Source organism: Miniopterus natalensis, chromosome 1 (assembly GCF_054644295.1).
Source record: "Miniopterus natalensis isolate mMinNat1 chromosome 1, mMinNat1.hap1, whole genome shotgun sequence".
Classification (NCBI taxonomy): domain Eukaryota; kingdom Metazoa; phylum Chordata; class Mammalia; order Chiroptera; family Miniopteridae; genus Miniopterus; species Miniopterus natalensis.
The window spans coordinates 54,685,047-54,712,126 of record NC_142081.1 but is presented as its reverse complement, the minus strand read 5'-3'; the positions used below and the strand labels follow the sequence as shown (position 1 = coordinate 54,712,126).

General features: G+C 42.5%; 1 protein-coding gene across 3 annotated transcripts in view; it reads left to right on the top strand.

The window, feature by feature from the left end:
• Positions 1-27,080, top strand: part of SEMA6D (semaphorin 6D) — a 478,544-nt gene that overhangs the window by 296,567 nt on the left and 154,897 nt on the right. For all 3 annotated transcript variants that reach the window (XM_087821690.1, XM_087821678.1, XM_016211208.2), the window contains one exon: positions 25,783-25,814. The gene's annotated coding sequence lies outside the window, so the exon portion shown is untranslated. The remainder of the gene's footprint in view (positions 1-25,782; positions 25,815-27,080) is intronic.

The following is a 27,080-nucleotide window of genomic DNA, read 5'->3' as shown; positions in this document are numbered from 1 at the left end:
TTCACAAGGGTATCATTCCTTCACACCGCAGAATTTTTTACATTACTAATGGACCATGATTTTTTCTTTAACTTTTAAGAACCAATTTATTGTAATTATTCTTAATTTTCACTGAAACCCGTATCTTTTGTAATGTTTAGAATCTAGTTAGGAATTGACCTTTTTTTTTTTTTTTTTTTTTTTTTTTAATGCAGAATAGTAGAGATACAGAACTGAAATAAAGAGAAACTAAAATGACTTGTTAAGATTATGGTCCAAGTGCAGCTGACCTCAGCACATTTTCCCATCACAAGTGAGGCCAAGGGACAAATGCCCACAAACTGGGGCTCTTGCAGGCCCAGTACCAAGGCAACCCCCAGCTGTAGCTTCAGACTCAAAGTGAAGATGATGATGATGATGATGATGAGTGTGGTGGGAGGTAGGATGTGGTGATCTGATCAGCCCTCCACTTTGATGAGTTTATCTCAGAACTTGGGTGTGCTGACATCCTCACATGGCGCCAAATAAGGAGCTCCCCTGTGTGAGCCCTGCCCATCAGCAGACTCAGAGGCAACTTGACCAGCCGTCCCTGGGGGGCTCATTGTGCCGGCAAATCTAGGGTTGGATTAGAGGCCTCGTAAGGCCTCTTGCAGCGCTGCTATTCCAAGGCTGCTTTTACTCAGATGCTCACTCCATGGCCTGGGCTAGGCACTAGCAGGATGCTCCTGGGCAGGCCTTTCTCTGGCCTGTGGAAGGGACTAATCCTCTCTCATTCTTCCCATGTCCAGACCGTGCCTTCCGAGCCTTTCCCGCAGGGCTTATCAACGCAGAGCAAAGCGAGCTCGTGCGGCTCTCCCATCTGAGCAGCCCCACGCTGCCGTTTGTTTTTGAGCTCCCACTGCCCGCGATCGTATTTCATGCACATGTATGTTTGTGTACTTACAGAAATGCCTCTTGGTATTTATTCTCACGTGGAAGGCTCGCTTTACCCGCAGAAGAAACCTGCTGTCAGCAAAGCATTAATGGTGTTTCTCTTTATGCTTCTATTCCCCAAACTAGGATTTTTTTTGTTTGAGTAAGAATTTACGTCTTAATTATAAACATTAGTAAGGGGAAAATGTTGGTGTTTCCCACATATATATGCTGTTTCACAGTCTTTGCAGGGGAAGTCAGGCTCGTGAAATATAATATTTATTTGCATAATTTTCTCTTCTTTTCCGCTGGTATTTTCACTTCAACGGCAAGAATGAGAAAAGTTGTGCAGGCACATGGGTTCACCCTAGCGATCATCGCTAACCTCTGCTTGCCTCCTCCCTGTTTACTCTCAGGCCGAGTTTAAGTGTCTCTGGACTTTCTCAACTTTTTCCAGAGCAATGCTTTGCGTTTCGGGGGAAAATTTTATTTTCAGCAAAAGATGGCAGGAAAGGCGCGTGGTTGCATGAGTGTTTCTGAGAAAAAGACAAAGATTATTTGCAAATGATAGACAGCTGGTGTGTATGGTGTTCAGGATGTTGCTTAAGCTGGGAGATAAGCACCTCCAAGAGGCAGTGGGTCACCGTAGAATTATGTCCCTCCCTCCCGGGACCGAGGGTGCCCAGGGGAAACAGCCTTCCACCTCAGTATCCAGAGAGGATGGGGCAGGCAGGGAGGCGTGTGAGAGGGAGCTGGACAGTGACTGAGGAGCGATAGCTAAAATCAGCTCCTGTGCCCCTTCCTCACCGTTAACAGACAGCCTGCTTCTCCAGCTGGCTTCCCTTGAAGTCAAGGAGTTAACCTTTTCTCTGCCTTGTCAAGGACAAAGCATGTTCTACTCTTGCCTGTCAGTGCGGTTGGAGTTTTTAAAATGTGAGAGGAAAGATAAGTATAAAAATCTTTTCATTGATTTTTCTTTTCGAAAGGGGAATAAGGAAGACGATGGAAGTGCCGAATACATACTGTATTATTTTTATGTTTAATACGTCAATAATGGCTAATTTTTAAGGCTTTTTTAGATGGTAGCAGGGTTTTAAGCACTTTGCATGCATTATAGTATTTTCTCCTTGAAGTAACCTTCTGAGATAGGCATTATTATTCCTAATTTACAATGAAGAAAGTGAGCCCAAGAGTAAAGTACCCATTGTCTTAGTTTGTTCAGGCTGCTATAACAAAATATCGCAGACTGGGTGGCTTAGAAACTATAGAAATTTATTTCGCACAGTTCTAGAGGCTGGATGTTTGAGATCAGGGTGCTATGATGGTTGGTTGCGGCCCTCTACCCGATGGTATCCTTACACAGCAGAAGGAGCAAGGGGTCTTCCTGGGGTGTCTTTTTGATAAGAATGCTAATCCCATTCATGAAGGCTCCACCCTCATGACCTAATCACCTCTCAAAGGCCCCAACTACTTAAGTCATCACCTTTGGGGGTTAAGATTTCAACATATGAATTTGCCCCAGGGGGGAGGCGGGGGGGAACAAGCATTGAGACCGTAGCACCCATGCTTTTCTAACTAGTGAATGGTGAGATTGGGGTCGCCTGACTCCAGATCCTTTGCCCTTAACCACTCTGATAATCTTTCTCAATTAAGAAAATAAGGCTTATTGAATTAAATGGGTATAAAAAGTAAAATTACAGATACTCCTTAACTTACAATGAGGTTAGGGCTGATAAACCTATCGTAAATGGAAAGTATCCTTAAGTTGAAAATGCACTTAATATACCTAACCTACCGAGTAGCATAGTTTAGCCTTGCTTACCTTAAATGTGCTCAGAGCACTTACATCAGCCTACAGTTGGGCAGTTATCTTGAGTTTTATCTCAAGAAGCAATTGCCTTACTCTTCTCACCAGAAGCAGGAGACATAACACATGATGGGCATTTTGTAGACATGATGGGATGTGAAAGTACAAAGCACAAAAAAACACCGGCCACACAGTACATTGTAGGTGTCGGTTGCTTACCCTCTTGATTGCATGGCTGACTGGGAGCTGTGGCTACTGATCCCCAGCATCACAAGAGGGGATCATATGTCATGCCACTAGCCTGGGAGAAGATCAAAATTCAAAATTTGAAGTACAGTTTCTACTAAATGCATATCCTTTCACATCATCAAAAATTCAAAAAATCCTAAGAAGAATTATTGTAAGTTGGGGACCATCTGTACACTTCATAGAGTAAGTGCTCAGAATGTGTCTTGAAAAAAGTCTGCCCTTATTCTGACCTTGAAGCAAATCACCACTTAGCCTCTGGCCCTTCTTCATCCTGCTGTCCCTCAGATTGTGTGTGTGTGTGTGTGTGTGTGTGTGTGTGTGTGTGTGAGAGAGAGAGAGAGAGAGAGAGAGAGAGAGAGAGATCTAAACTGAATTGAACATAGATGATCTATGTATAATAGGAAACTTAACTCACAGGGAATACGTAACACATCTGTGTCTTTGTAATAGTAATAGTGGGATTAAGGATATTTCTCAAAGTACAATCTAAAAAGAACACAAACTAGTCAACCAAAACCAACAAATTTTACTCCATCTAGGACCCTGTTTGTTTGTGCCTGTTGTGTTTAGAGGTTATCCTGCTGGTTGGAGTATTTTGTGACTCTCAGGCAGATGCTCTCTCACTGTGATGAGCACATGAAGCACTTGCTGGAGAGACAGGCTCCATGACCTCACCTCCCAGAGTAGGGCTCTCTAGGTCTGGGTTGGGGCTCCAGACATCTGCATTCTTAATGAGCAGACACCTTTGAGAAATGTTGATCTAGCCCACTGAGGAAATGCCCTAAATTAAGAGGGACTGCTTCTGTTTCTTCTCCCAAGACAGGAAGGTGGGTTCCTGTACTTTGCTTCAGAAAACCATATGCCTCGTTTTGCTTGTATTAAATAAAATCTTCACTGTATTCATTTTGCTTGGTAAGTGGCATGTGACTACAGTATATAGTAATTACATGTTCCTGAAGACTACTTGGTAATTTGCACTTAATAAGACCAAAAATAATTACCCTGTACTCCAATCTAGAAAACATAAATAATCGTAAATATATGGTACTCACCATGTAATTACTTTGCCACTCCACTCAACTCTCCATAGATTGAGCAGTTACTGAGGAAGTAAAGAATCATAACAAAATATTCCCTATTTTGCCTGATAAACCAAAGCAACTCCACCACCACATTTGGATTTTCTGGCACATTTTCTTAGGTTCCAAATTTAAATCAGAGAAAATATTTAGAAGATAGAGCATCCCTTAGCTCTTTTGGGGCTTTCTGATTTGACCTTTTACTTAGTAGCGCTAGACAATTTCCCTGAAATTTAAACAATTTCAAACCCCTTAGAAATATGACATAACCCAACTGTCTGGGATGACCTTTCAAAGCCACTTTTAATTCTGGTCTCTGACTTAGTAGAAAAGTGATTAAATTCTAAGACCTGAGACACTTATATGGAGAGTAGGGAGAAGAAGCTAGAGTTTCCCAGCAAATTTGCCTACTTTAAAGCTAGACTTGAGGCTTCTTTCATTCATCATGGAATGAATGCCAGGTACCTTTCCACAGAACATAGGGTTCTATGTAGTGTTTGGGGGTCTTACCTTCACTCATAGTTCTGCATTCACTCTTCAAAACAATCCATAATTAGAATTGAACGTGTAACACACAGCAGGAGTGTTAGAGATTTTCATGACCACAAGGTAGAGGGACCTAGGTGGATACCACAATCATTCGTAGCAGTAGTTTTGTTTTCTTTCTTCATTTTCTTGTGTGCCTTCAGAAAACATATGCCCCTCAACACAGCAATTTTGAAACCCGTCTCATCCTACTATTACTCTTTTCACCAAAAGCAACCACCACGCCAATGAGGATCACTGTAACCCTTGAAAAGGTATAACTAGTGTTTGGGGAGAGAAGAAAGTCGAAGGAAGATCTATTCATTCATTTACTCAACAAATATTGATTGAAAGCCTACTATGAGCGGGCTCTTCAGATGTTAGTAATATAGCAATGGATAAAACAGAAAAGTTCCCTGATCCTACTGAGCTTAAATTCTAGTACATGGAGCAAAAAAATGCTATCAGAACTCCAATAATATTTGTTTTGAAAAGGTGAATTTATTGCAAAGTGACTGATATCTTAGGGAACAATTTGAGCACAGTGAGAATTTCATATTTCCTTATGTACTTTCGTTTATGAGAAACAATAGAATGCAGAAAACTTCACCCAGCTGAGCTGTGTCACCTGGGAATATGCAACCTGGACATGCATACACACCTCAAAGTTCCACCAGCCACCTCAAGCCTCTGAGTGTGTTATGAACCACATCTGGAACTACAGCTATCGGTTTGATTTCACATAACCCTTCTACCACCTCACAGTAACTCACAGGCTGCAACCCTCCGCATGCCCACTTCCACAGGCCCACTTCCACAAGCAAAACTTCAGGTTTTTTCAAGATAAACTGACATACGTATTGTAGTATTTATGTAGGCCTTGGCCAATGAACATACGTAAAACTGCTGCAGTTTTTATTGTTCCCACCTTGTTTTCTAAACCTTTCACTGATGAAGTTTTTGAATGTTGGGCCCACAACCCTATTTTTTCCATAAACCTCATGGTTTACATTCTGCAATGGATTTCACATAACATGTTACAGAAGAACTATTTGTAAACAAGGAAACTAGCAAACAAGCAAGATCATTCCAGGTAATGATAAGTGCTTTGAAAAAATTAAATTAAGGAATGTGGATGGGAGTGCATGGAACAAACAGGGAGGCATTCCTGAAGACCTGGCGGCCATGGAAACTTTCTGAGAAGGTCACATTTGAACCCACTCTACAGATGTATATCTGAGGCCTGGAGGACTTACCCTTCATATACAGGGTCACATCAGCAGACAGACCTGGATCTCACATCTTTTTGCGTGGGCACAGGCAAACATCTGCGGCAATCCCTAGATGAGACCTTCATTTGAACACAGGGAAGAAGGAATTGATTAGGGAATCTTCCCAGATGGTCCAAGATGGATCCTGGATGTGTGTATTGCTTCCTCAAGCATGATGATATTGGAAAGAAGTCCCATTGAACCAGGCTCTGTCTAGTGTCCTGTTTCATTCGGCTGGTGAAAGGAAAATAGATCAGACAAAATGTCTACTGTACCATCATAGATGTTAGCAAGACTTGTAAGGCAGCCATTCTTGCTTAGAGCAACTGCCAGGGCCCAGATCCACCCACCTTCGTAGTGCCTTTAAGCAGTCTAATGATGCAGTCAGTGGATGTGGGATTGCTATCTCTGTCCTTCTGCTCACTTGACGTTAGAGACAAGGCATGAGGATTTTCTGACAGTGGATTAAAAGGCCCAGCAATGAGTCATGGGAAGAAGTTGTAGGATTTTATTTTCATATTGACACTTGTCTTTTATCAAAGCCAGTCAGAAAACAGAAGAATAAATTTAACCTGACAACAAGCTGAATGCCACAGGGCAAATGCCTTGGCCAAAAGCAGCCTGTTTGGGGGTTTGTTCTACACTAAGCAGAAGAGGCAGCTGCCTCTGGCTTGTGGTGTTAGGAGCTTGCTCGGTGTCCCCTGTAGGACGGAGCGTACAGCCCCTGTGTGCATCGAGCCCTCCCTGATGCCTGCGCCTCCTGAGTCCTGAAGCCCTGCCTTCAGTCTCCACTTGTCTCTTCGGACCTTCTTTCCTCCAGAAGGCTGGGGAAGAGGGAGAGTGATGAGGTGCTAAGCAGATCCATCATTCTCAGGATAAGCTTCAAAGTGCATCTACCAATCCAGCCCCTCACTCTCTGCCTATCAACTTCTTGAGGGAAGGGCAAGATACATTTGAGATTTCTACTCTCACCTTCTAAATTAGTTCTTTACTGTCTCATCTGCATAATCAAGAGTCTTTATGTAGACATTTGTACCTTCTCCAAAGCTACCATTCACCAAAAAATATTGCCAAACCATCAACTCCCACAGGGTGCCAGGAAGCAGGCCAAGTCGCCAATCATTAATCCAATTAACACATATTTAGTGAGGGTCTGATCTGAGCTTCGTACTGTTCTAGGTGCTAGGAGTTCATCTATGAACAAGACAGAAGCAAGTCCAGCTCTTCTGGACCTCCTCTTAGGATGCATATCCCTTTGGCAATGTTTCTCATGGGTGGCCCTAAGACCACCTCCTCAGAAGCTGCTGTGATACATGTTAAAAATGCAAATTCCAGGACTCACTCCAGACCTCCAGAAGAAAAAATTTTCAGGAACAGAGCCTCGGAATCTGCACTTTTTAAAGCTTCCCAGGGGATTCTTATGTAAACTAAAGTTTAAAAACGACTGCCCCATGGAATGAAGGACTGTAGCTGAAGGGATTCTTTCTCCCCCTTACTAGGAGCTAGGGCAGATCTTCTGCTAGTGAGGCCCCCCAAGGATGTTTTCTCTGGAGACTCTTTGCCTTCTAGGTGCACAGGACTGGAAGTCGTTTGGGTCCTGGATTTAAGGAAATCTCTCACTCCAGAAAGCTCTCACTCCAATAATAGGCCTCCAGGAGCCCACATTTTGCAAAGTTACTTCCTTTGTGCCCAGACGTGATCTTCTTTTAAAATCAGAGACTACTAGGCATGACTCGGTAACAAACTGGCTTTGGTATAGATGAGGGTTCCGATCACTGTTCTTGGTGATAGCCAGAAGATAGCAGAGTCCCATAGAAATGGGCATTTTTTATCTCAAGACTTGTTACCAAGATGGCACACCAGTCTTCTGGGGAAGGGGAAGCCAGAAACCAGGCAGCTGTGACAGCATTAGGGCTTAGGGTGTCCAGGTGGGAAGGGAAGGCAGGAGTTCCAGGAGGGCAGAGAGGTGCCTGGGAAAGCTGAGTTCTCCTTCACAGCTTTGCCTGCAGCCGTACATGCTTCAGCTGGTTTCTCTTTAGGACACTCCATGAGCATGTGCAATGTTCCCTGACCTTCTTCCACTGCACCTCTCTGCAGCTCCCTCCCGGCTCTGATCTCTCCTTCCTGGCATTGGGGGGATGGGGGTAGGTTTGTGTCTTGTCCACACACATAGCTATCAGATACCCTTGCCCTAGGCTCCCTCCTCTATTGTGTAAACTTCTTGAGGGCAGGGCAGGGCAGGGCAGGGCTCACTTGTGATTCATTTATGCCTTCCCAACACTGCCTGGCAGCACTTACATGTGGAATGTGCTGAATAAATATTTGTCAAAAGAATTAATGTTGTGCCTGATCTATTTAGGCCTGGCACAATATCCCATGCAAATAGCCATTTAATATATATATATATTTTTAATGACCATGAAAGTGATAATACAACCCTGCAAGGGATGACTGAGGATAAGGCTCTTTACTGTTGGGGTCTTTTGCTGTAAGCTGCTGCAGATCTTTGTTAGAAGTAGGCAGCATATAAATAATTAATAAATAAGTGAGTGGATCAGCTTTAAACCCCTGGGGCTGCTGTGGACTTTTCAGCCCTATCTTACCCCCAGGGCAAGACAGCCCTCTGGGGACTGAAAGTGAAGATAGTTTTTCCCTCATTTATTCATTCAACAAATAAGTTTTGAAGCCAGACCAACTTCTTTTAAACAATAACATTGCTTCAGGGTTTCTAGACGAAGTGACTTCTTGAGGCATCTTTCAGAGCCATGATTCTTGATTCTGCTCAGAAATGTTGGAGGTATTGATGAAGCAATAGTGATAAAGTACTACCACATCAGAGATTTAGTGGACATATGAGGGCAGCGAGGCTCCGTCTTCTCTCTGTCGAGCTTAATATACTGGCACTGGGTGAAATTGCTGCAACACTTTGTTTGGCATCTGTTTATGTCAAGTCAGATCTTCTCCTAACACCCAAATGAAACCTGATGTGACCTCACATAATGTGGTAGACGTGTCACCTTGTAGCCAACTTCCAACAAAGGTCTTACTTGATTTTTAAATGCATCAAAATGGGAATTATTTTTTTTATCAGATTTACCTTTCCTAAGCATTCTGCTGCTGGTGGTAGCTAAATTATACCACCTGATTAAAACAGGCCATCAATGTCTGCCTGTTGGAGGTGTCTTAACTCGCTATATATACTTTTGGTAAATCTCACAACATTATTTTAATCTGTAAATCGGATTTGTCAGGTTTGATTCATTTAAATGGCCCAAATTCTCTCTGACAGCCCCAATGTGGGAGCCTGTCCTCATCTTGAAAAGTTAATATTGCCTGGGGCTTGTTGCTAGCTTAATAGAGGCAAGAACACTGTGTAGCAAGAAATAAGAGACCACCTTTCCTATAACGGGTTTCTGCAAGTGTCCAACACCTCAGCCATGCAGCATCTTTCTACAGAAATTGGGAGAGTACTGACTGAGGTAGAGGAGAGATCAAAAATATATTATTTACACCAATAACACCATTGAAAACAATAACAAACATTTATCCATAATTACTATGTACTATGCACTGTGCTAAGTAATTTATAAAAATGAGTTACCTTAGTCACTGACTACAACAACCTTGTAAAGTAAGTACTATTTTATATGCATAAAGCTCAGGATCTATCTGGCCCCAGCCTGCAGCCCTAACCACCAGGTGTGCAGCCTCTCTTTGTGGAGTTACAGTGACTAAGTGACTTTGTGAAGGAATAATGAGGTCAAGGGGGCATTTGTTCAGGATTACATCACACCCAAGGCCCCTACAGCTCTCCCAAATCCTGCAGTACCCACTTCAGTCAACCTATTAGTTTGTTTCTCAGCCTTTTTATTTTATTTTTTTATTTTTCAATTACAGTTGACTTAAATTATTATATTAGTTTCAGGTGTGCACCCCAGTGATTAGACATTACATAACTTACTCGTGTAAGTTATCATCCCAATAAATTTTACATACATCTGACACCATGCATAGTTATTAGAATATTATTCCCTATGTTGTACCTTACATCCCCATGACTATTCTGTAACTGCCTATTTGTACTTCTCAATTCCTTCTCCTTTTTCACCCATCCCCTCAACCCCCTGCCCATCTGACAACCATCAAAATGTTCTCTGTATCTATGACTCTGTTTCTGTTTTGTTTGTTCGTTTTGTTTTTTAGATTCAATTGTTAATAGGTACATATTTATTGCCATTTTGTTGTTAATATTTATATCTTTTTATATCTTTTATCTTCTGAAAGAAGACCCTTTAGCATTTCGTATAATACTGGTTTGGTGGTGATGAACTCCTTTAGGTTTTTCTTGTCTGGGGAGCTTTTTATCTGTCCTTCAATTCTAAATGATAACTTTCCTGGGTAGAGTAATCTTAATTGTAGGTCCTTGTTTTTTATCACTTTAAGTATTGCCAATCCTTTCTGGCCTGCTAAGTTTCTGTTGAAAAATCAGCTGACAGTCTTATGGGAGCTCCCTTGTAGGTAACTAACTGCTTTCTCTTGCTGCTTTTAAGTTCTCAGTTTGTCTTTAACTTTTGGCATTTTAATTAAGATGTGCTTTGGTGTGGGCCTCTTTGGGTTCATCTTGTTTGGGACTCTCTGCCCTTCCTAGACTTGTATGTCTATTTCCTTTACCAAGTTAGGAAAGTTTTCTGTCATTATTTTTTTAAAATAGGTTTTCAATTTCTTGCTCTCTCTCTCCTCCTTCTGGCATCCCAATGATGTGGATGTTGATACTCTTGACGTTGTCCCAGAGGCTCCTTACATTATCCTCATTTTTTGGATTCTCTCTTCTTATTGCTGTTTTGATTGGGTGTTTTCTTCTTCCTTATCTTCCTAACCTCTGAACTGATTCTCTGCTTCATCTACTCCACTCTTGATTCCCTGTAATGTATTCTTCATTTCAGTTAATGTATTCTTCATTTCTGACTGGTTCCTTTTTATGTTTTCTAGTTCCTCTTTTATGTTTCCTATCTCTTAAAGTTCTCACTAAGTTCATATACTCTCCCCCTAAGTTCATTGAGCATCCTTATAACCAGTGTTTTGAACTCCTCATCTAGTAGATTGCTTGTCTCCATCTTGTTTTGTTCTTTTTCTGGAGTTTTGTTCTGTTCTTTCATTTGGGACACATTTCTTTTTCTTCTCATTTTGGCAGCCTCTCTGTGTTTATTTCTACATATTAGGTAGAGCTGCTATGTCTCTCAGGATTGAGAGAGTGGCCTTATATAGTAGGTGATCTGTAGGGTCCAGGGGCACAGCCTCCCCGATCACCCAAGTTGGGCACTTGGGGTGCACCCCACATGTGGGCTGTGTACACCCTCCTCTTGTAGTTGAGCCTTGATTGCTGTTGGCACATCAATAGGAGGGATTTACCCTCAGGCTGATCAGCTGCTAGGACTGGCTGTGATCACCGACCACTGACCTCAGACCACTGTGAAAGATTGGCTGAGCAGGGGTCCACCCCACAGAGCAAGACTTACTTCAGTGGTGCTCTGGTGCCTGTTGCATCTGCCCCTTGAGTGTGTTGCTTGTGGAGGTAGTTAGGTGGTGGTGCTTCACTATGGTCTGAAGCTCTCCACTGGGTATGCTGGCTCTGGGTCCTCTGGGGAGGTACAGGCCAAGGTCATTCGCCACCTGTGTTCTGCCTGGGGCCACCCAGCATGAACTACAAAGTGATCTGCAGATGGCTGCTACTTGTGTTGGGCTTGGAGGTGCCCAGGTGAGGCCAAGCTGTGAACCAAGTTTGGCTGCTGCTATTGCCAGGCCTGGGGCTACTTAGTGAGCGGTACAGGGCATGCTGTGTTTCTTAGCCTTTTTAAATGAGCAGCCCTTCCTACATTTCAAAAATGAGGACACTTACTTTTAATATCTGCTGATTTTAAAATAACAAAGGTGCCTTTAAAATGAGTTAACTATATGCTGTTTTTCATGGCTTCTTGAGATGTGTTTGTGATATATCCTTTACTTAGTGTACAGATATGTTTAGTGGGCATAAGAATTTAAGGGCCTCTTGTAAGAACTAATAAAGGCCCATTATGACCTGAGAACCAGTGCTCTAATTTAGAAAATGCAGGAAAAATGTTAGGGAAAATTCTAAGAAATCAAAGTCTTGGTTTGTGTCCTCTCTTACTCTAGTGCAGCCTTGGTTAGCTGGGCCTTAACTTACTTTTTCCCCCAAATGACTTGTGTTTTATCTACCTCCCAGACTGGCTGGGAAGACAAAACATGCTCACTTCTGTGAGAGTATACTTTGGATACCTATAAAATATTAAACAAGTGCAAATAAATGCAAGGTGGTCACATTATCCAAATGATTTGATGTCCAGTCATTGGATATATAAGCTTTTACTTTGGGAAGGTAAAACCACTTTTAAACAAACACCATTTTAAATTGGAGTTCTATGAGTACAGCTTCCCTCATGCCCAGGAGCTGGCTCATAGTAACCGTGCTTTGCTGAATTACATGAATTTTCTTCAACTAAAAATCCTACCAAACAGATGCATTCACAAGCCCCCCAACCCTGTAGCCATCAATTTGTAAAGAAAGCTCTATTTTACTACATTTTGTGCTAGAACTGCATTTAAATTCAGGGTGGGCGTTTCAAAATGAAATTTGATGGGTTTTTTATTTTTTAAAAGACCTGTCTGTGTTTGTGTTCCCTCTCTTCTCCCCAGGGTGCTTCATCCATTGGGCCAGAATAGCTGTCATAGGGGTAGGCTGGAGGTGAAAGTCAGACGTCTGGGTGTGAGGACCAGGAAGGGAAGGGCAGAGGGTGATCACATTATAGGAGCAACAGATCGGGAGAAGGGGCATTGGCTTTCCTGGGTGGGTGACCATGGGAGGAAGCCTCTTCCTTCAGCTGGAGGAACCTCAGGGCACAGGAAATGAGCAGAGATGGCAAAAGGCAAGATGGCCAGGAGGGGAAAAGGGCCCTGGGAGACAAGGTTCCCTCCACCCTGCCTCATCCCATCAGTTACCTGGCTCTGTCCTGAGTTTTCAGAGCAGACTCATCTGCACTCCTTCCATCCACAAATTTCTCTCTTCACCATACATTCGTGCAGACTTGAAGGACTGCTTAGACCCTCATGGAAGCATCCTAGATCTCTCTGAAAAGCACCATTTATTGGAACAATAAAGAAATGTAAACATATCTTCTACAAAACTGTCAGTCTCATATTGACAATCTCACACTCTGTTTAAATATAGCTGTAGCACAGTGAAGAATAGCAGGTAACTAGATGTTATATATAAAACAAAAATTCTGCTTCCAATGCTCTGGAGCTGGGTTAGCAAACTTTTTATGTGAAGAGCAAGATAGTAAATATTTTTAAATATGCTGGTCATATGGTCTATTTTAACTAATCTATTCTGTCATTGTAAGCAGCCATAGACAATATGAGTGTGTTTCTGTATTGATAAAACTTTATTTACAAAAATAGGTAATATCTCAGAGTTTGCTGCCCACTGCTCTGGAGCAATAACAACTTGTTATTTTCAAAATGAGGTACCACTGGCATCTTGGGAGACTAAAGAGCCTGGACCTCCTCCCTTTCTCCATTTGCATTAGCAGTGAGCTTGCTCTTGTAGCTAAGTGAGTTGAGCCAGCATTGTTGGTTTACTCGGACAGCTTGTATACTTTCTAAAAAGAGTGGTTGGAGGTTGCATGTGTGCATCTACTTCCACAGGAAAACACTGGAGAAAGATACCTGGGTGCCTAACTAATGAAGAAATTCCTTGCCCCAACCCACCATGGAAAGACTGAGCTGAAGGGGTCTCTTCGCCTCGCTCCTGCCCCCCCCCCCCAGCTTTGTAGGCCCTCTAGTGAGAGTCAGCCTACCACAAGGATTCCCCCAAAGGACTTCAGTCTCTACCCCAACCAAGTCTCCCCTCTCGCTCTCCAAGAGTTGTGCCCCCCCCACCCCCCCCCCCGCTGCACCCTCCTCTCTGGGGTACGTGGTGTCTGAGGTCTACTCCCAGGTGCAGGTCAGGCTTTCCTTTCCTGGGAGCATTTACTTTTCAAAGAGGAGCGATGACTTCAGATGAAACCCCAGCAAGGCCAACTGTCTCAAGGGAAGAATTTTAGCCTATTCTCTTTTCTGCCTCAGTCCTTCAGAGAACAGTTTACTCCTTCCACTAACTTCAGGGAGTCACATCCTTGGTGCTGGGCTTTCAGCCTCCCACTCCTGCCTTTCCTCTTCTGTAAGCCAGGTCCTCAGGCTTGGCACAAACAGAACCATTATTCTGGGAGAAGTGTCCAGTTAGCACACGAACTGCACGTATCTGAAAACACAAGTTACACATTTGAGGCTGCAGAAAGCCTCCCTGAAGGCATTTGTAAATACAGTGTGAGGACTAGTGCCTGGATGTTGTCTGCGAGTGTGCGCCCCTGTTGTGGCTCTGTCTGTGAAGGACAGGCAAGTCCTTGGAAGGATGTAGAGAGTGGGAGTAGAGGCCAAGAAGGCAGTTACACTTAGACATGGGTAGTGTTTCCTAGAGAATTGAGTTTTATAGTCTCCTGGTAATAAGCAGAAAGCCAAAGAGGGGCTTTGGTAGTCATGAATTAAATGTAATGGTTCTCAATAGAGAGCGATTCAGAAATATCTGGAGACATTTTTTGTTATCACAACCCCAGGCAGGGGGAATACTTATGGCATCTTGTGGGTAGGGGACAAGAACATTGTTTGTCCTGCATTCTACAGTGCCCAGGACAGATCCCCGCAACAGGGACTTTCCTGGCCCCAGATGTCAATAGTGCCAAGGTTGAGAAATTCTGAATTAACAGTGTCTCTTACCTGAACAGCTCTGCACCATCAGTGGTTAAACGATATCATGAGTAGATGGGCTGGATTAGTTACATGAGCATCCGCTTCTATCAAGGTGATAGGGTGGCCGGACAGTAGAGGGCACCACACCCACCTGGGTTGTGGCAGTGGGAAAGGGTAAATGTATGGCAAGCCCTTTTATGGCTCTTGCTCCTGTGCTGAGCTATGTGTTCTCTAATTTGTTCCCTCCCTGTCTATAGAGCCCACCTTTATCAAGGACATGGCCCCTTGCCCCTCTGGCTCCAATACCCAAGGTAGGAGGCCCTCAAGGAAAGGTGCCACTCTATTTTTGTAGCAACTGTAGGTGAGGGAGTATGTCTCTCGCAGCTGCTCTACATGGAGGGGGGATACGGAAGGAAGGGGAGACTGAGTTCAACCCTGACAGAGCCTCCCAATCCTGCTGACTCTGAGCCTGGGGTCTTCCTCTCCTAGGCTATGGATTCCTTGGCTTTGTTTCCGCTCCCTCTTTCAATCAAATTCTATCTTCTTTCCATCTTTAAGAAATGCTTTGAGTTTCTGATCTGCTAATGTCCCCCTTCTTTGTTTTTCAGGGATTTGATGAATTTATTCTTACATACAAATTTATTTGGTCATTTTGGTGGACTTCAGGAAGGAAGGGAGGTAGATAGATAAGCTGTGTCACCCTTCTAGAGCAGCACCTCTGTCCATTGGATTTAACACCAAGGAGGTCACTGGTGACCTCACCAAAAGAGTGTGTTGGCAGAAGCCAGACTACAATAAGGAGATGTGAGTAAAGAAAGGTATTTTGGTTATCTTTTGCTATGGGGCAAACCATCCTAAAATTTAGTGGCTTAAAACCACCATTTATTATTACCTCTCACAGTTTTGTGGGTTGACTGAGTTCAGCTGGGTGGTTCTAGGTCAGGGTTTGCTGTGAGCTGAATTATGTCCCTCAAAAATAATACCTCAGAATGTAGCCTTACTTAGAAATAGGGTCTTTATAGATAAAACTAGGTAAGAGGAAATCATCTTGAAGTAGAGTAGGCTGTTCATCCAGTATGACTGGTATCCTTGTGAGAAGGTGAGAGAAACTCAAAGGGAGAACATGTGAAAACAAAGGCAGAGGCTGAGTGAGGCAGCTGCAATCTGAGGAATTCTGAGCATTGATGGCCACCAGCAGAAGCCAGGAAGAGGCAAGGAAGGATTCTCCACCTGTAGGTTTCAGAGGGGCACGGCCCTGCTGACACCTTGCTTTCAGCGCTCTAGCCTCCAGAACTGTGAGAGAATACATTTCTGCAATGTTAAGTTACCCAGTTTGTGGTTCTTCGTTAGATTGTCCCTCAGAAGCTAGTACAGGATCTCTCATACAGTTGCAGTCAGACCGCGACTGGGGCTGGAATCATCTGCAGGTTCTGTTGGGTTGACTGTCCAAGAGGGCTGCTCCTCTTCCATGGCAGGTGCCTCACCTTGGACGATAGAAAGTGCTGAGGCTGGATAGGGCTCATTCTCTCTCTCCACACTGCCTCTCACATAGCTGGTTTGGGTTCCCTAACAGTAATCTCTGGGTAGTTGGACTTTTTAAAAAATGTTTTTATCAATTTTAGAGAGGAAGGGAGAGGGAGAGAGAGATAGAAACATCTAAGAGAGAGACATCAACATCAATTGGCTGCTTCCTGCATGTCCCCATCTGGGGATCGAGCTCACAACCCGGTGTGTGCCCTGACCAGGAATCGAACTGTCTACCTCCTGGTGCATGGGTCGATGCTCAACCACTGAGCCACACTGGCCGGACTAGCTGGGCTTTTACATAGTGACTGGCTTCCCAGAGATCAAGTGTTCTAGGAGACCCAGGTAGAAAGCGCGAGAGCTTTTTTTGCCTACCTTCAAAGGTTAGACAATGTCACTTGGCTGCATTATTTTTCAGCCAAAAAATGTGTCAGTAGTCCAGCCTAGCTTCAAAGAGGGGCAATTATACAAGGATATGAATGCCAGAATGGGTTGCTGGTGTAGGGTCATTTTTGTGGGCTGGCTACAGACAATAACAAGGGTTGGAAGCAATTTTTTAAAGAAGTTTGATTTCTAAGGAGTAGAAAGTTTGATGGAAAGTTGTCATTTGTTTTTTGATTTGAGATATTGATGGGGAAGATGTATTAAAAGTTGAAAGTATAGGAGAGAAGAGCTGAGAGAATAAGATCCAGAATTTAGAGGGTTCAGCTTTACTGTAAGAGAAATACTGCTTTCATTGTGTCCGGAGAGAAGCATGTGAAGATAGGTAAAGACAGCAAATGTGTGGATGGGGAATGGGATGTGGAGGTTGGCACAGAAGTTTCAGGATGTTGAGAGAGTTCCCGTGTATTGGCTTCTAGTGTCTCTGGGTTCAAAGAAGGAGCAGTACCTGCTGACACTGGTAAGATATGTGGTAGACTCGGAAAGAGTAACATTTTGAAAGAGCCACAGTAGAGAACGAGAGAGAGCTAACTGCAGTAAATATATGTCTAAGGACCACAACACTATCAGTATAAAATGATAAACTTTGAGGATAGGCGTGAAATCCAGAAGGGAGCAGTTGTTTTCTGCTGTCAGTGGCATTCTTGATGACATTTCCTGGGTTTTTCTGCCCTAATGTAAGTCTCTAGCAGAAATCAAGATAATGGGAGTTGGGAAGATATGATCCCCCTTTCATAAGTACATTTCATTAAAAATCAATATCTATGTATTTGGTCGGCCACAAGAGAAGGGTTATTGGGGAAGAAAAATGTTGTGAAAAAGAGTTTTAACATCTCATCCCAACATACTTAAAGAATGTCTTACCCTGTCCTGAAGGACTTCCCCCATTCTTTATTGCATCCAGCCATACTTAGAGTGGGAAAACAGGACCTAAGATATGAATTTTTTCTGACTCAGACAGCACAGATTAATCTTATCTCATCACAAAATTGGAGTCATGGTTGGGCCATTTTGCTGTGATTGACTTCCTGGATATGCATGAGAGGCAGATCCATTTCTTCATTGTTAATTTCAGCTGTAAGTGTGGCCGTTTTTGTCAATGATCGTGGAGTGAGTTTCTGTGATGAGTCATTTAATTATATGGTAATTGCAAGCTAAAGTGTTTACAACAAACCTTTTTCTTAGGAGACAGAGACTACGTCAAATTACATCCTATGAAAATTACATAAATTAAAAATTGCATCTAGAAGGACCCTTCATAAAAATTATGAAAAGATTGTCGAATTTTTTATCTGCATTGTATAATAGCTCTGTAATTGACAAAGAAATTATAACTACAGTATAGTCCATGATACTTTACATCCAACAATTATTCATCATTACTGCATAGATGTATATGGCTTGGCTCATTATGAAAAGTAACAATGTTGGCAATCACATTGTTTTTCTTATCAGATTAGTAACAAAGCACAACAGTGAACATAACCTTCCAGAATGGACTCACTGATGGAATCCACAAAGCTAGGTCTTGACACAGGATGGATCATAAAAATTGGCTTGCCCTTGTGCCTCTTCCTGAGAGCCACAACAGTCCCACTCATCTCTGCTAAGTGTCCTTGATTCTAACTTGGTCTGACATTTCAGAAGTATTCATTGCTACTTGTCCCATGATTAGTCAAGAAAAGATCTATAGCCTCAATCCAAATAGGGAATTACACGAAAAATTCTGAAAACGAGCATTTTAATTTAAGCTCTTAGGTTTGGACAATTGCCTAGAAAGACTTTCATTTTTTTAAAATAATCAGAAGAAAAGCTACAAGCATCCAGACATTCTCCCTCTTTTCAAAAAATTGAAAGAAAAGATTTCAGGGTGAAGGGGCACCACCGTCGACTATGCCTGAGGGAATTAAACTCATCAGTTTTCCTGCTCTCAGCAAGAGGGGCAGGTGCCATTAAACTTGGAAGGATAATATTTGTTTCTCTACAGAGCTGAAACCGCTGTTTCAGGACTCATTTTGCCCAATTTCCCTAGGTACAAACACATTGGGCGTAGAAATTTCACTTCTTATGCCCTGACCCCAGTGTTGTTGTTTTTCTCATCCTCTGTTCCCTCCTACACTTTCTTCTTTTGCTCTTCAAAGGCCAGTGTTTACTCGGACAATACTTTCCCATTTTCAAACTTAGCAAACCCAACAATACTAACAGCTAAAATAGTTCCACGCTTGTTTTTCAGGGACACCCGCAGTTATATCTGAAGTAGGTGCTAACTGCAATCATTGCATCCTGGAGAGAACTTACAGGAAACATTCACTTGTTCGTGCTTTAAACCGGCCATTATTGGGCACCCACTGGACACCGACTCTGTTCAAGGCCCTGTGATTCAGGATGTATACTTGCTGGCACAAACAGGCATTTAATATTTATCAAATAGGTATCAGTGCCTGCTTCCAAGAAGCTCCCTATCTACGGAGGAGGGCACACTTGAACACAGAAAAGTATGACACGCTTTGAATAGTGTTCTAGAATACGTAGAAATACCTATAAAGGGAGCACAAGAAAGGCAGTAACCAAGCGTGAGTTAGTTGAGGAAGGGCCCGCAGAAGTGGTGTATAGATTAGATGTTTAGGGATGAGTGGATGTTCCTCAAATGAAAAAGGAAGACTGGAAGAAGCCTGCAGGCAGGGGTGGGGGTGGGGCTGTTGAAGATAGGTATTCTAAGCTAGAGGAACAGTGTGTGCAAAGGCATGGAGGCTGATGCACCGCGGTAGGTTCTGGAAACAGTATTTACTATAGCTGGGATCCAGAAGGTGTCCAGGTAAAGGACTGAGGGATAATTGAGAAAAAGATAGATGTTAGATATTGAAAGACTCTGTGACCTTCATTGTTCTTTGGCCTTTGCCACCAGGGAATCAGATAATGGTCTAGTAAGACAGATAAAAAAATTATATTTAAAAAAAATGGTAACTGATAGTTACACGGGGATGGACTAGGTTGGAATCAGTGGACAGGACAGAGGCCATTAGGAGCAGCCCAGGTAGAGTTCATGAGGGCCTGAACCAGGCCTATAGCTGAAGAACTCAGGAGAAGCCAGCTTTGGGAAACATTGGTAGCAAGTCACTTGAGATCATGTGTACTAGGGAAACATCATGGGGTACAGTGAGTGAAGCGTCAAGAGGAGGAGCCTGAATTCCTGGATGACTTCTTGGGGCAGAGTCCCCATTCCAGTCCTGGACCACTACCTCTGGAACAGTGGTTCTGAAAGTTTAGCATCAGAACCACCCTGAGGGCTTGGTGAACCTCTATTTGATTCAGCAGGCGTGGGGAAAGTCTCAAAAATGTGCATTTCAAACAAGTTTCCAGGTGATGCTGATTCTGCCCCCCAGGGCTTTGAGAATCACTGCTTGGGACTGTATAAGTAATTACGTATACGAGAGAAAAATAAAAGTTATCTTATTTAAGCCACTGTTATTTCAGTCTCCTTACACACAGCTGAACTTCCCAAAATGAGGGGGAAGAGAAAAGACCTGAAGTCACAGCTTACATGGCTTGCTCTGATGGGAGGGGAGGACACCCTTGCCTTCATGAAGACCCAGCCTTCCTCCTAGGCTTTATTCTGGCCCTGCAGCTGCCGCCTGCCATATAGGCTCACTTCCAACCCACTTAACTAATATTTGCTGAGTGTAGGTCAGAGAGTCCTCAAAGTTACCACTGGGGAGTGGGAGAAAGGTGGGCCTGTTAACTATAAGCGGAAGGTTAGGACGTGGAGCTGATTTAAGGGAAGTCATGGGCTACTTTCTGAGAGTGTGTTATGCAGAACACTAGTTTTACAGAATATTCATAGGTGCTGTGTGCAAAAATTGTTTCCTGGGATAAATAACTATTTTAAATGCTAGATGAAATAAAGTTAACATTTTGCCTTACTTTACGAGAACTCTGAATCTGTAATATTATTCACCAAGATTCTCTGAAAGGGAATTATACGGTCAACCACACACTCCTTTGTTCTAAACCAGGAAATCCTCGTTCAGAAGCATCTCAGGGGCTGAGTGTTGAGTCAGATACACCAGGGAAATACCGCCTCTAAGTTCTTTGTAGAACTTTACAGCAGTGGCTCCCAAAGAGGAGGTCATAGATGGTGCTGGTCCGAGGCAAAGGTATGAATCTACAGCAGTGATTCTCAACCTGTTTCATCTCATGGCTCACATAAACTAATTACTAAAATTCTGTGGCACCCCAAAAAATTTATTTTGTTGATCTGACAAAAAAAAAGGGGGGTATAATTTTGATTCATTCACACAGGACAGCTATTGTAGTGTTGGCTCTTGCCATTTTTTTATTTGACAATCTAAGGAAAAGGAAGTGAGTTCCCAGGTATTGAATGTTTTAAAAATTCTTGCAGCACACCAGTTGAAAATGGCCAATCTACAGCAATATGGGAAACATAAGAACAATGCAGTATTTTACTGATGTGTGTGTTTTTTCAATTTAAGGGTTGTCTTTAGTTTGAAATTATGTGTTTCCTGTGCTTTTAGTGCTAAAATTTTCCTTTTCAGTGAAATGATGGTGATGGGAGAGATGATCATTTCTCAAATATGTTTACATATGCTTTAAATTAAAAGTTGGCATCTTTATGCCAGTCACTTGGTTTTAGCTTGATTGAATCATTTTTTTAGATTCTTAGATATCATCTATTTCAATCCCAACATTAATAGATGAAGGAAGTGAAGTCCTGAGGATGCTACAAAGAAAATGATAATAATGTGTTTATTATCATTCATACAAACTCTGTGTATATTGGAAACATCCATTCCACACTCAAGGACTTCATGGCACATATGTAGGCACAATGATGCCTTTCATAATATTAACCATAATAAGAAATTGAAAGGTTTGTGCTATCATAAGAAAAGCATGAAGAGTTTCATGAATTGGTGGAAAATAAGAACCAGTAGGATGTCATGTGTGCATTTCAGTAGTATTTTGGTTCTAGGCAAATCCAAGACAGTGCATGATTAATTAGAATTAATTGTATTTACTTACACTTCTCTTTGTGGCTATTTCCATCTGAACTGGAAAGGAGTGAAAATTAAGCAGAAACCTGAGAATTATTCAAGATCACAGCAAAAACTTTCCATTAATGTTTCAGATCACTCCCATTTATAAAATAACCCTAAAGTTAGTTCATTTCTCTACATGAAAGTTTCTTCACCTAAAAAAAAAAAAAATGAAAGGATTGAACTAATTTTTTCTGAAGTCCTTCCAGCTATAAATGTCAAGATTTCTATAACTTATGTGGAGTTAAACAGTAAATAAGGGCCACATTAATTAGTGTCTATATTACCTAAATTTTCTCCCCTTTTCGAAAGTGATTTATAGATTATCAAAGTGAAATTATGCTTAAGGCTAGTCTTATATCTCTCTGAAAGTCATCAAGAAGAAGGAAAAACATTTTCAAATAATGAACAAATTGCACTTATATATTACTGTTATCCGTGGAAATGGAGTTCTTGGCGTCCTGGGAGGAAAATAATTTCCTGAGGCCTCCATGAAAGGATGGGCTTTCGTGGAAAGCTTTATTGATAATGTAAAATTAAGGGGATTTCCCTCCAATCCCATTCCCATCCATGGAAAAAGTCCATTCTTGTCTTCAGCAGGGCCAGAATAAAGGCCACTGCCCAGAATTTCTGTTCCATATTAAAGTCCAGTCCAGTATCTGGTGAGTTCACCTTGTGTTCCCAGCTGCAGTCCATTGTGTGTGGGGTCCGCACAGCCATGGCCAGGTGGCTGCTTAAGGCCACATGACTATGGAGAGAGAACAGGCGAGCCCACGGATGAGTGCAGGTCACGAAGCAAGAGAGAGCAAGATGAAACAGGTTCCTTTGTCTGGAGCTTTAACCAGGAGCTTAACCAATTAACTTTTCAAGATTTTGCATGCTTCTCATGGGGTTCACCCCCTAGCTAATCCATTGTCCCCCAGGCTAGACTGACAGGCAAGTACCTTCCCTACATCGCCCAGACTTCTCTGCACGTGGGCCGATCCCCCCTTTGATCCATGCCTTCCCCCAGTGATCTGCAAGGAGCAGACCGGTGGTTCCCTGGGGAGTGTGAAGCTGTAGCTTCCTGGTGAAGTGGCCCATGTGACAGTGTTTATAACGTCTGGCTTCCCTTTGCTTTCTTTCCTTTATTAATATTAACCAGCCAATTATGACAATAACATTATTACTATTTTTTTCAAACTGAAATATTTATTGAGTACATACTCTAAGATAGGATGTCAACTTATTAAAGCTGTCCACCCAAGGCTTGGCACTTGGTGCTTGGCACAGCCCAAGATCACTTTTCATTTAATGACCACCTAATCATAATTCCCTGGAAGCTTATTGATAATGAACATTCCTGGGTGCCCACTCTTTAGAGATTCAGGTTTAACCGAGCTGGGTTGGAGCTCAGGAATCTGCATTTTGAATAAGCTCCTCAGGGATTCTTATGTACACTTACATTTAGAAACCACTTTCCCTAAGAGACAAATCACTGTGCTGGGAGCATGGTACTTGCAAATGCCAAACAATAAATAGTAGAAGAGGGTCAGAGATAAGATCAGAGTAAAGAGGATTAATATCACTAGGGTTCAGATAGTCCCTCTCACTTTATTCTAGCCAGTGGCAAGGAATTAGCTTCTCTTTTTCACCCCTTGTCTTTTCTGAAAGGTCAACAAACTTTCCACTTAGAGAATCCTCTTCCTGAAAGTAGTTTCAAAGTCATTGTGGGGGCGGAAATTGAGGGAAGCAATAGAGGTTGTGGATTAATTGGAGAAGCACTCGCCTTAATTTGTTTTCTCAAAAAATATATGGAGTTTCAGGAAACTAAGGTGATAGTGTAATCTATCCAGGTGAATTTAAATGTCATAACTGAAAGTTCAGGGGTGGTGGTGCATGGGCAGACTAAATAGCCATCTCAGGTGGTGAATAAAGACAATTTAAATTTGTTAAAAGGGGATGGAGATATCCAAAGGGAAGGGCTACACAGCACTGAGCAAAAGGGCATTGGGTCCATGATGGCAACAAGAATAAATGGGACAGCGAAACAAGAAAGAGCATAGAAGCAGCAGGAGAGCCGAGGCCTGGCTGCTTTGGCTCCCTGAGAAGTCAGAGAGAGAAGGGGCCTTGGAGACAGGTTCAGGGGCAAGCCTGGGATGAGCTGCGCCTGCCCATTGCTCCCCTGGTTTCAAGTCTCCTGGGGTCCCCTCAGAGGGATGGAGATGGCAAGGGTGTGCTCCCCTGATGGGGAGTGAAGTCCTGGTCCTTTGTCCTGAGCATGTTTATCTCTTTCTTGCAGGCAGGAACCTTAGGGAAGGTCTCATGGGAGGGTCTCAATAGAATATCAGCTTTCCAGGGGTGCTCTTTCAGGGCCATGGTCTCCACTGATTGGCCGGTGCCAGGGCGGGGGGCCATTAGTCAATGCTCCTGGTCCTGAGGCAGCCACGTCACCACTTGTCTGGTTTTGCTGCTTATCTGGACCTGGAGCTGAAATACAACCCAGGCCTAGATGTTATCTTTTTTTTTTTAATTTACCGTTGAGAGTATTACAGAGGCCCCCCATTTCCTCCTCTTACCCCCCTGCACCCATCTCCCACCCCTCCCCAGGCCCCCACCTGTCCATTGTCTGTGTCCATGGGGTGTTCATATATACTTATAAGTTCTTTGGTTAATCTCTTACCGCCCTCCTTCCCCCCTTTCCCCTGGAGATCTGTCGGTCTGTTCTGTGCTTCCTTGCCTGTGGTCCTATCTTGTTCCTCTTTAGGGAGGAACACTCAGGGAGTCTAAACTGCATGACCAGTCACATGCTAGGGGAGGAGAGATTACCCCAGGGACAAGGTTCTTATTTTCCCAGTTTGCCCCTTGCTCAGCGTCTGGGGCTTCCTGACCTGATGAGTCTCTGGACTTGGGTTTCTGTATGTGAGTTTCTGTTCCTGACCCACTTAACAATAAAGTAAGTACATTTCCAACCAAGATGAAGAGCCAGTACACACACGATAATTCAATGCAATTTAAACATGCACTAGGTTTTGAATAAATACAAGAATTTTAGTATGCTTTCAGACCATGCTTTTTATCTTGCTGCTTCCACTTTTGAGGTTCACTATATTTGCGAATGTTGATTGTCTTTTTCTTTTTTAAATCCAGTCCACTATTGTGTACAAAGCACTGTTTCTGCCCTAAGGCTAAGCATGTTCTAGGTAAACCAATCAATTTTGCCCATAAAGAAAAATCACTAAAATAAAAAGATTCCTAACCTTTTGATGAATTTGGTAGCTGTTTGCTAAATGCTTTTTTCCCCCCAGTGGCAAAACACCAAGAAGAGAAGCACTCTTACAACTCAGAGAGAGGAAAAGCTCCTGGGCCCCAGGGAATCATGTGACTTTGGGGAAGTTTTTTCAAATCCTTGAGTATTGATGGACCATGGCCTCACTTGGTGGTAGCAGTGGTATTTTCAATTAATCTTCCTTGCCAAAGTTGGAGGACACACATATTTAAAATATAAAGTAACTGCTTCTGCAAAGAAAACTGGGAACAAGACATGGTGCTCAGCTTAACTGAGCATCTAACTCAGCAATAGCTCTTGCACAGTGCTGTTCAAAATACCTTGCTTCAATTTTCAGACTCTCAGGCTTATGGAATTGATGGAGTGACTGATTTATTTTGTAGGATGTGAAGTTTCCCACTTGTTATTTCCAGGTTGTGGATGTTATATGACTGAACCTGTTGGTAATGCCTGCTGTTCCAGCCCACCTGTTAAATTAGAGCAGTTCATGAAGAAAGATGAGATATGATGTTGCATTCCGTGAAACGGTGTCTCAGCACAAAGAAATTTTTTTTCTCATCTGTGGAGGGAGAATTTAAAAAAAAAAGACATAGCTGAGATCTTCCAGTTGTTGAAAGTTCAAAAAAATGTTTTACAACTACAGTATCTAACCCACCACAGTTTTTTACTCAAGTCTATTTCCCTCAGCTGAACCTATTCCTAACTTAATAGTGGAATTAAATGCAGAAATTGGATTCAGGTTAGAATCCAGCTTGGCTTAAACCATTTTATTACTTCAAGCAAGAGATACATCGAATTGCAAAATGACAATTGTGGTGACAAAGGTCAGAAGGAATAGAATATTAATTCATTTCTCTTTTCTTTTTTTCAGGTTTTTGACCACACAAACCAACCTTCTCCAAGGTAAGCTACATTACACTCTTCTCCAATTTGCTGGGAAAATCCAGCATAATTTTATTGACTTTGAATACATTATTGCTCCACGGTGTCCCAAAGTCATGAGAGTAACATTCAAATGGTGCCCAGAATTAGGTTTTTATTGGCAGAGTTAGTGATGAGGGCACCCTCAGAATATGGCTTGATGGCTTGACTAAGCAGGGACTGGACCAGTGAGTGCAAGAGAGACTGAGACTCTTTTTCTTGCTTGATTAGCCCTTTTATGAGACAGCAGACTCTCCGTCTCTGATGTTCAAAGGCAGGGGGTTTCTTTGTGAGCAGCTGTGGCAGGGCTTGCACCTCTGCTAAAGCCTGCCTTGGAAGAATTAACATGCAGAGCGCCCCTCAGCATGGCCCCAGCCCCTCAGCTCGGTCGAGCCTTCCTGTCCGGGTCCAGCAAACAGCCTTCGCCAAGTTGTTTAACTTTCCAGGAGGATCTGTCAGAACCAGCTACGGAGGATGCGTTAATCTCATTAAGGAACACACTGGGAACCCTTTTTTATTTCATTAGAAAATCAGGATGCATTTGATGTGCACCATCTGGTTTGTGAATACAGGAATAAGTTGTTCAAAAGGGCACATGTCCAAGTTCTGTTTCATATGCTAGAGAAGGAGAAGCCCACAAGCAGCTCTATTTTTAATGAGAGCAATGCTGAAGCTAATAAGATTGGGGTGGGTTTTCAGTCTGCGCCATTTCTCCTAAACTGCATGTGTTTGCAGTACATTTGGCAGCCTTGTCCTGATTAGAGGCTGGGCTTCCAGTGGAAAAAATTTAAAGTTCTCCATGTGTTAATTGGAAAATAGAAAGAGACATCATTGTAGCAAAGCAGCTGGCTCCTTGGGTATTAATTATGGCTCCATCTATTATAAAGACTAGGATTTTAAAATTATCTCTTATTATTTACTGTTACTTTAAGAAACTGTAAATTAAACTTTACTATGCATTGCATGCTTTGTAAACATGTCTTTGGGATATAATCACTTATATAATAATCACCTGTTATAAATGATAAGCAGCAACTCAATAGTGAGAAAATACAGATTTACTATTGGTAGTCTAAGTTAGGTCCTTAAAAATATTTCTTTTATTTAAATAAAAATACAGCTCTGGAATGTAGCCATCTCACTATATAGTATATCTCCAACAGGAATGTCTTTGGAGTGGCCGCTTCACAGGAATAATTCCGTCAGCGTCCTACATAATTTTGAAAATCTTATACTGTAGCAAACATG